Below are 10,609 nucleotides of genomic sequence, written 5' to 3' on the forward strand. Positions count from 1 at the left end.
CCTTCCATCTTATCTCCTCCCTCTTCTGTGGCATGCACCTCTTTCTCCCTCCTGCTTCCCTAGTCTTCCTCTTTTCAAGCTCCCCACTCTCATCTATCTTTCTTTCACTGTTGCTCCATCCCACTCTCCTGTTCCCAACTTTTATATCTGCCCTTTTCTTATCCCTCAATTTCCTTCTCCATTACCTTCTCTCCTTTGTTCTTAGAATTTTCCTCCTTTTCCCTCTCCTTTACATCACACTCCCTCACCTTGCTCTACCATTCTCTCCTCCCCTTCTTGCTCTCCCATATTTTTCCCCCTCACTCAGTGGCTTCCTCTTCCTTACAATGCTCTCAACTTTCCCTCATTCTCTCCAAATCTCCTTTACACCCACAACCCTCTTTCCCACCTTCTCTATTGCTCCCCCTGTCCACTCTCCCCTTTCTTCACCCTTCTCTCTTTCCTCCTCACCCTCTACTCCAGTATCCCCATTTATCTATCTTTTTCTCCCCTCACTTTCTTGCTCTACTTTCTCCTCCCATCACCCCTCACCTTTATGATCTACCTTCTCCACCTCCCTTCCATGTTCCTTTCCCTTTTATCTTATTCTCCTTTCCTCCTCTTCCATTTAAAAAAAAACTTTCCTTCCCTTTCTCTCTCCCCTACCAGCTCAGTCACCACTTTCTCTCCTTCATTTCCTCCTTCACTCCCCTTTTCTTTTCCTTTGTAGCCCCTTTCTATCCTTACTTCTGACTCTTTCCTTCCTCTCCTCAGTTTTCTTTGTTTTTTTCCTCTTTCTCTCTCTCTCTCCTTCCCCTCCTATGTATTTCTCCCTCACTGCCTCACTTTGTCTTTCACCTCTCCTCCCTTTTCTTTCTCCTTGTGATCTGCTTTTCCTCATGCCTTGTCTCCTTTCACTTTTTTCCCCCTCTCCATGGTTGTTTCTTTCTCTCCTCCTGTCCCTTTCACTTTTTCCCTCGCCCCATCTCTATCCCCTCTCCTCCTCACACTTTCTTTCCTCCCTCTCATCCTCTTCCTTTCTCTCCTTCCCTTTTTCTACTCTTTCAATTCCTCTTCTTTACCTTGTTCCCGCTTCCCCTTTCTTCTCTTTCCCCTAGTTTCCCCTCTCCTCCCGGTTGGGCTGCAGAAGATGGCGCGGGTCGGTCGGTCGGCCGGCCGGGCTCCGGTAGCCACTGGAGTAAGGGCGGGGAGGTGTGGGGGGGGTTGCCCTTCCCCTTCACAGTCCGGCCTGCTGTCATGACGGCCCACCCGCTACTCCCTCACCCGGCTGCGGGACGGCCTCTAGCTCCGGGCCAACGCCAGGTGTCCGAGACTCGGCCTGCGACACAAGGCGAGGGGGAGGGAGGGGGGCGAGTGAGGGAGGCGGCGACTCAGGTAAACACTGGGCTCCCGGGACACCCAGCCAGCTCGAGCCCGGGGGGCCGGGGGCCCGCGACCAGCTGGCACTGCGCGCGCCGCGGCCCGTCAATCACTCCCTCCCACCATCCATCCATCCAACAACCACCACCACCACCCGGCCACTTATTTATTTTTTTTAAAAATTGCATCCTTCTCCTTCAAAATAAAACAACTTAAAAGAGCTCCGATCCACCCGGATCGCTGCATTGCATCCGCGTTGCGGCGGGTACGGTGCATCCCTATTAACCTTTCTGGCCGGTGCATCCGATGTACCAACCACCGCACCGCACCGCACGTCCAGTGACCGCCGCGCGCTGAGCCCAGATCCCCGGGCATCCGCCAGCCCTAGAGCCGCTGATTGACAGGCTGACACTTACGTGGGGCTCTCGCGCTCGCAGACGACACACACAAACCAACAGTAGAAAGAATATTGTTTTTAAAAAAAAATAAATTTTTTTTTTTTTTAAAAAAAAGCAGCAACTTTTCAGCCCAGCTCCGGCTTGCCCTGCGCCATGTTGTTTTTTTTTTGGTGGGCAATATTACGTGTGCAAAAGAAAATTAAATTTGCATAACAAAAGTAAAAGTAACGGTTGCCATATGGGCCGCGGTAATGGATAAATAATGAAGGAGGCGGGGACACTTGGGAGTGGAGAGGGGAAGAGGTGTGAATGTGCAGAAAGTGCACCCCTACGATGTGTGTGTGTGTGTGTGTGTGTGGGATTCGGCAGATGTTTAAAGGGGCAGATGACCTCTTCTCCCCTCCGCCACCTCCTTCCTCTCTCTGCCCCCCCCCCCCCCCTCCTCTCCTCCCTCTCCCCCGGTTAAAAAGATCAGTCCCCCTCCTGGAATAAAATGCAAAAAAAAAATCAAGTAACATATCGCTTATCAGTGGGATCACTTCCCGATTAAAAGAATCGGGTTTCAACGTGCTTCCTATCCGTTTAGGGAGGGAGGGAGGAAGGAAATGAGCAGTTTTTTTTTGCACCGTTCTGGTTAGCAGAGAAATAATATTTAAAATACCACACACCGTGCATTTATAAACAAAAACATATAAACTTGCTCTCCACTTAAGCCAGTAGTAGGAGAGTTAGTAGAAGACAGACCGACGGACTTCTTTTCAGTTTTTGTTTTTGCAATTTTGCTATGGCGGTAAGGGGGGAGGGGGACCCATCAGAAAGTGCATCACTTAAGTGGAACCTGTACCTTGTGTCGAAGTTTGCAAGCAGCTGAGACGCGGCGTAGCACGCAGTTCAATCTTGAGAACATTCTTCTTCTTTCCCCCTCCTCCTCCTCCCCCAAGCGACTGTGAGCTTCAGAGTCTGGACGAGTTTAATCGCAATCGACAAAAAAAAAACATGTCATGGTCCGCTTCCGGGAACGTGACTTCGCTGGGAGCTGGAAAGCAACATTCTGCAAATCACGCACACGTACACACGTCCCTTATCGGAGCGACGAAGAACCTAGAGATTAAAAATAAAATTAAAATAAAGTGCAATCTAGTAAAGTAATATTTGCAAATAAGAATGCATCCGGCAGCATCGGAAACATACGCCATTAATTGCACAAAAATAAGTTAATTACCTAGAAAAGTCTTGACGTGATTGTTGACAGAGCATCACTTCCACTCAACTGTTAAGACAACTCGAAGCCACCCCTAACCCTACGCCTCTGCTCGCGTTACTGCGCCACCTCCAGACACCGGCCAAGAGCAGATTGTCCCACTTTCGCCCCTAACACGCAGTAAACACGCAAACCGGTCTCTACCTGTTCTATCCAGTGTGTATCTTTTGCTGTTCCGATCAACATGAGCTCATTATTAGTGATAAAGTTTGCAAACGTCAGTGAGAAGAGGATAAACCCAACAAAAAAAAACTAAGGCACTGCCTTTGAACGTTTGGCAATTCTTTTATCTTGTTTGTAACGCACGACGTGTCGTAGCATATAATCAGGTCACTTGTACATGACATCACCATGATAAAAATGGCACATGATTCTCCTGGCTCTTTTCCCAAAACAAGCAAAAAAGATAAAAGTGTGCCAGATGACTGTTACTATATGAAAGCGGTCTCCCTTTAAGACAATGCAATAAACTGTTAACGGATTCCATTGAACCTCCAGACTGATGCCCCCCTACAAAATCCATTCCTTAGCCACTGATTCCATCCTCCTCCCTGGCCACTGCCTCAGGATGAACCAGATTCTTTAGCAGCCTCAATGTCGTATTTGATATAGAGCTGAGCTTCTGACCCCATAGCCTCTTCATCACCAAGACCTCCTACTTCCACCTCTGGTACCATCGCCCATCTCCACCACTGCCTCAGCCCATCTGCTGCTGAAACTCTCATCCACGTCTTTGTTACCTCTCAACTCGACCATTCCAATGCTCTCCTGACCGGCCTCCCATCTTCCACCCTCCATAAACTTCAGCTCATCCAAATCTCTGCTGCCCATACTCTAACTCGCACCAAATCCCGTTCACCCATCACCCCTGTGCTCGCTGACCTACATTGGCTCTCGGTCTGGCAATGCTTCGATTTTAAAATTCTCATCCTTGTGTTCAAATCCCTTCCCTATCTCTGTCACCTCCTCCAGCCCTACAACCCTCCGAGATCTCTGTGTTCCTCCAACTCTGGCCCCTTGCCCATCCCCCACTTCCTTCACCCCACCATTGGCGGCTGTGCCTTCAGCCGTCTTGGCCGTAATCTCTGGAATTCGCTCCATAAACCTCTCTGCCTATCTCTCCTCCGTTAAGACCCTCCTAAAAACCTACATCTTTGGCTAAGCTTTTGGTCACCTGTCCTAATGCCTCCTTCCACTCCAGAGACTTGAGCACATTATCCAAGCTGACACTCCAATGCAGTACTGAGGGAGTGTTGCACTATCAGAGGTACCGTCTTTCGGATAAGACGTTAAACCAAGCCCTGTCTGCCCTCTCAGTTGGATGTAAAAGATCCCATGGCACTATTTTGAAGAAGAGCGGGCAAGTGAACCCCGTGTCCTGGCCAACATTTATCCCTCAACCAATATCAGTAAAACAGATTATCTGGTCATTATCACACTACTGTTTGTGGGATCTTGCTGTGCTCAAATTGGCTGCTGTGTTTCCTACATTGCAACAGTGACTACAATTCAAAAAAAAGTACTTCATTGGCTGTAAAGCACTATGGCACATCCTGAGGTCATGAAAGGCACAACATAAATGCAAGTCTTTCTTTTCTCATTGGCTCGGTGTCAATCTTTGCCTGATTACGCTCCTGTGAAGCACCTTGGGACATTTTATTACTTTAAAGGTGCTATATAAATGCAAGTTGTTGTTAGTTATATTTGCTAGGTTTTAATGCCTTACCCGTCATAAAATCATAGAATCGTACAGCACAGAAGAAAGCCATTTGGCCCATCGTGCCTATGCCAGCTCTTTCAAAGAGCTATCCAATTAGTCCCACTCCCCTGCACTTTCACCAAAGCCCTGAAAATTTTTCTACTTCAAGTATTTATTCAATTCCCATTTGAAAGTTATTATTGAATCTGCTTCCACCACCCTTTCAGGCAGTGCATTCCAGATCATCACAACTCGTTATGTAATTTTTTTCCCCCCATGTCGCCTCTGATTCTTTTGCCAATTACCTTAAATCTGTGTCCTCTGGTTGCCAACCCTTCTGCCACTGGAAACAGTTTCTCCTTATTTACTCTATCAAAACCCTTGATGATTTTGAACACCTCCATTAAATCTCCTCTTAACCTTCTCTGCTTTAAGGAGAACAACCCCAGCTTCTCTAGTCTCTCCACGTAACTGAGGTCTTTCATCCCTAGTAACGGTTCCCTCTCCTCAGGTACTGTCCCCCTCCCCTTTAAATCTGCTGTCATCATCCACCTCCTCAAAAAACCCACCCTTGATCTCCATGTCCTTGCAAACTACTGTCCCATCTCCAACATCCCTTTCCTCTCCAAAGTCCTTGAACGTGTTGTTGCCTCCCAAATCCGTGCCCATCTTTCCCGCAACTCTATGTTTGAATCCCTCCAATCAGGTATCCGTCCTTGCCACAGTACTGAAATGGCCCTTATCAAAGTCACAAATAACATCCTATGTGACTGTGACCGTGGTAAACTATCCCTCCTCATCCTTCTTGACCTGTCTCCAGCCTTTGACCACATCATCCTCCTCCAACGCCTCTCCTCTGTCATCCAGCTGGGTGGGACTGCACTCACCTGGTTCCATTCTTATCTATCCAGTTGTAGCCAGAGAATCACCTGAATTGGCTTCTTTTCCCACTCCCACACTGTTACCTCTGGAGTCCTTTAAGCATCTATCCTTGGTCCCCTCCTATTTCTCATCTACATGCTGCCTCTTAGCGACATCATCCTAAAACACATCAGGTTTCACATGTATACATGTATCCAGCTCTACCTCACTACCACCTCCCTTGACATCCCCACTGTCTCTGATTTGTCACACTGCTCATCCGACATCCAGTACTGGATGAGCAAAAATTTGGGAAGAAAGAAGCCATTGTCTTCGGTCCCCGCCACAAACTCTGTTCCCTAGCCACCGACTCCATCCCTCTGGCCAGTGTCTGAGGCTTAACCAGACCATTCGCAACCTTGCCATCCTATTTTAACCCTGAGATATGCTTCCGACCACATATCCGCTCCATCACCAGGACCGCCTACTTCCATCTCCATAACATTGCGCATCTCCACACCTGCCTCAGCTCATCTGCTGCTGAAACCCTCATCCACGCCTTTGTTACCTCTCAACTTGACTATTCCAATGCTCTCCTGGCTGGCCTTCCATCTTCCACCCTCCATAAACTTGAGCTCATTCAAAACTCTGCTGTCCGTATCCTAACTTGCACCAAGTCCCGTTCGCCCATTGGCACCCAGTCTGGCAATGCCTCTATTTTAAAATACTCATCCTTGTTTTCAAATCCCTCCATGGCCTCGCCCCTCTCTATCTCTCTAATCTCTTCCAGCCCTACAACCCTCCGAGATCTCTGAGCTCCTCCAATTCTGGTCTCTTGCACTTCCCCGAGTTTAATCGCTCCACCATTGGCGGCCGTGCCTTCAGCTGCCTAGGCCCTAAGTTCTGGAATTCCCTCCCTAAACCTCTCCGGCTCTCTACCTCTCCTCCTTTAAGATGCTCCTTAAAACCTACCTCTTTGACCTGTCCTAATATCTCCTTGTGTGGCTCGATATCAAATTTTGTTTGACAATCGCTCATGTGAAACGCCTTGGGACATTTTACTATGTTAAAGGCACGATATAAATGTGAGTTGTTGTTGTTGTTGTTGTTGTTGTTGTTGTTGTGCTTTGGGATGTCTTAAGTTCATGAAAGAATCTATGTAAATGCAAGCTCTTTCTTTTAAAAATGATGGCTGTGTCTAGTCCCTTCATTACATGTTCCCATCTGCACATGAATTCTCATAGCCCAAAGAATATTTGCATCTAAGATTTGTCCTTTTAACCTTTAATCCCACTCTTAACCAGATATTCATAGAGCTCTTTTTAAAGGGATTAAACATTGGGAGTTTTATTCCACATACTCAATGTGGGGTAAACCTCTAACCTCCAGTATTGCTTGAGACTTATTGATGTTTCAGTTGTCCCTTTAGTCCTGCACTCACAGTTCAAATTCTGTAAACAAGGAACTTGCTTATACCCACATTATCCACACATCTCACCATTTTAAAAACCTGGGATCCTATCTCTCGTCATTCTTCTTTTCTCCAATGAAGTCCCGCTTAATAAGTCTCATCTTAAGTCCCAGAGGAGGAGGCTCTGTGAACATCCCCATCCTCAATGACGGCAGAGTCCAGCACGTGAATGCAAAAGACAAGACTGAAGCGTTTGCAACTACCTTCAGCCAGAAGTGCCGAGTGGATGATCCATCTCGGCCTCCTCCCGATATCCCCACCATCACAGAAGTCAGTCTTCAGCGAATTCGATTCACTCCAAGTGATATCAAGAAATGGCTGAGTGCACTGGATACAAAAAAGGCTACGGGCCCCAACAACATCCCGGCTGTAGTGCTGAAGACTTGTGCTCCAGAACGAGCCGCGCCTCTAGCCAAACTGTTCTAGTACAGCTACAACACTGGCATCTACCTGACAATGTGGAAAATTGCCCTGGTATGTCATGTCCACAAAAAGCAGGACAAATCCAATCCGGCCAATTACCGCCCCATCAGTCTACTCTCTATCATCAGCAAAGTGATGGAAGGTGTCGTCGACAGTGCTATCAAGCGACACTTACTCACCAATAACCTGCTCACTGATGCTCAGTTTGGGTTCCGCCAGGACCACTCGGCTCCAGACCTCATTACAGCTTTGCTCCAAACATGGACAAAAGAGCTGAATTCCAGAGGTGAGGTGAGAGTGACTGTCCCTGACATCAAGGCAGCATTTGACCGAGTGTGGCAACATGGAGCCCTAGTAAAATTGAAGTCAATGGGAATCAGGGTGAAAACCCTCCAGTGGCTGGAGTCATACCTAGCACAAAGGAAGATGGTAGTGGTTGTTGGAGGCCAATCATCTCAGCCCCAGGACATTGCTGCAGGAGTTCCTCGGGACAGTGTCCTAGTCCCAACCATCTTCAGCTGCTTCATCAATCACCTTCCCTCCATCATAAGGTCAGAAATGGGGATGTTCGCTGATGAATGTACAGTGTTCAGTTCCATTCACAACCCCTCAGATAATGAAGCAGTCCGTGCCCACATGCAGCAAGACCTGGACAACATCCAGGCTTGGGCTGATAAGTGGCAAGTAATATTTGTGCCAGACAAGTGCGAGGCAATGATCATCTCCAACAAGAGAGAGTCTAACTACCTCCCCTTGACATTCAACGGCATTATCATCACTGAATCCCCCACCATCAACATCCTGGGGGTCACCATTGACCAGAAACTTAACTGGACCAGCCACATAAATACTGTGGCTACAAGAGCAGGTCGGAGGCTGAGTATTCTGCGACAAGTGACCCACCTCCTGACTCCCCAAAGCCCTTCCACCATCTACAAGGCAAAGTCAAGAGTGTGATGGAATACACTCCACTTGCCTGGATGAGTGCAGCTCCAACAACACTCAAGAAGCGCGACACCATCTAGGACAAAGCAGCCCGCTTGATTGGTACCCCATCCACCACCCTAAACATTCACTCCCTTCACCACCGGCACACAGTGGCTGCAGTGTGTACCATCCACAGGATGCACTGCAGCAACTCGCCAAGGCTTCTTCGACAGCACCTCCCAAACCCGCGACCCTTACCACCTAGAAGGACAATGGCAGCAGGTACATGGGAACAACACCACCTGCACGTTCCCCTCCAAGTCACACACCATCTCGACTTGGAAATATATCGCCGTTCCTTCATTGTCGCTGGGTCAAAATCCTGGAACTCCCTTCCTAACAGCACTGTGGGAGAACCTTCACCACACGGACTGCAGCGGTTCAAGAAGGTGGCTCACCACCACCTTCTCAAGGGCAATTAGGGATGGGCAATAAATGCTGGCCTTGCCAGCGATACCCAAATCCCATGAATGCATTAAAAAAATCGTCCTGTCTATCTTTACTGAATCAATGTCCTTTTGAAGGGAGGATAATATTCTGGTTGGAGTCTAACCATTGAGTATTAGAGGGTCAAAATTGCCTGTTTCAACTCTTAAGACACCTTCCCTTAAATACTAAAGGCTTCACATTGACCAGATACTGGTTCCCTTCAGCTAGTCACAGTCCTCACGGTACACATCGTAGTGTCTCTTGCGATTGAATTATTTTAGCGAGAGAGTTTTGGAAAGTAAGTGTCACGTGGCTGTAGATACACTGCCCTCCCACGGCAATGTGTGTGGATGCGGCTGGTCGACTTGTGCATCGATATGACTCATGGTATTAGCCGTGCCTGCGTAGAATCGATTTCTGACCAGGTTGGCTTGCACTTTACTTTTCATAGATAATTTTCAGCCTCTTTAACAGTATACACCTGACTCAACATAACTTGGTTCCTAACCAACACAATGGGGAAGGCACTGCAATCGCACGGACACTTCTGGGATTTACTCATGTTTCATGGGCATAGATTTTTATTTTAAAGGGTTGTTGAGCTTTGAGGAAATTAAGGAAGGAGTACGTGCGTGTGTGTGTGTGAGAGAGAAATTAAAAAAAATAAGAAACTGAGGTAGACAAATAGGAACAGAAATGTTGGCTGGGATAGAGAGAGACAGAAACGGGAAAACAGAAAGAAGTTGGATGAAGAGTAAGATACATCGAGAAAGATGGGACAAAGAGAAAGACAGAGATACAAAGAACGGGCAAAGACAAAGAGAGCTAGGACACAGAGATGGAAACAGAAAGCTGGGTTAAAAACTAGAGAGAGACGCAGACCGATAGAAATATTTAGAGAGAGAATCTATTAGAGAAAATCCAATGTACAGTTGGATAAGATGTAGTAAAACCGACAGGAAATGTTGACATAAACACACATCTTTAACGTTAAATACTAAACTTCTGGGACTTATTTAATTTAATGGCACCACCACCGCACCCCACCTCCCCAATCCTAGTGCAATCTCTGAGTTGAAAATGATCAGGTCGTGATCTATTGCAGAATTAATAGTTAAGACAGCAATTTCCTGGCAATAATAAAGAAAATGTTAAGAGTCAGGAGTACTGGATTCCTGAGACCTGTGACTAGAATCTGTGCTACTTATGTTTTCTGGATCTAATGATTTACAGTGAAAGCCAGCAATACACATTGGCTTTTCTGTCAGCAGATATAATGGGCTGATTATAACACTTAGGGTGATGGTTTTTAAACCCTCTTGACTTCAGGCTGAAACACAGCTTGTGTTAATATAAGTATTGTATTTATGTTAGTGGGTTATATGAAACTTGTTAAAATAGATTTCCAACTACTTAGAATGTGCTGAATCTTAACTGAGGGAGTGTTGCACTGTTGGAGGTGCCGTCTTTTGGATGAGACATTAATCCGAGGCCCCATCTGATCCTTCAGGTGGATGTAAAAGATCCCATGGCATTATTTTGAAGAAGAGCAGGGGAGTTCTCCCTAGTGTCCTGGCCAACATTTGTCCCTCAACCAACATCACTAAAACAGATTATCTGGTCATTATCACATTACTGTTTGTGGGAGCTTGCTGTCCGCAAATTGGCTGCCGCGTTTCCTACATTACAACAGTGACAACACTTCAAAATACTCCATTGGC

General features: G+C 47.0%; 1 protein-coding gene across 3 annotated transcripts in view; it reads right to left on the reverse strand.

Moving 5' to 3' along the window:
- The window catches only part of bahd1 (bromo adjacent homology domain containing 1), a 77,454-nt gene extending 74,146 nt beyond the window's left edge, over window positions 1-3,308 (reverse strand). The window contains exons 1-2 of one of the 3 annotated variants that reach the window (XM_067991231.1): window positions 3,163-3,308; window positions 2,602-2,858 (exon numbers count right to left, since the gene is read on the reverse strand). The gene's annotated coding sequence lies outside the window, so the exon portion shown is untranslated. Of the gene's footprint in view, window positions 1-1,775; window positions 1,838-2,601; window positions 2,859-2,979; window positions 3,119-3,162 lie in introns of those variants that run through there. The other 2 variants (XM_067991230.1, XM_067991232.1) reach the window with 2 other exon arrangements.
- Window positions 3,309-10,609: the final 7,301 nt, after the last annotated feature.

Source organism: Heptranchias perlo, chromosome 10 (genome assembly GCF_035084215.1).
Source record: "Heptranchias perlo isolate sHepPer1 chromosome 10, sHepPer1.hap1, whole genome shotgun sequence".
NCBI lineage: Eukaryota > Metazoa > Chordata > Chondrichthyes > Hexanchiformes > Hexanchidae > Heptranchias > Heptranchias perlo.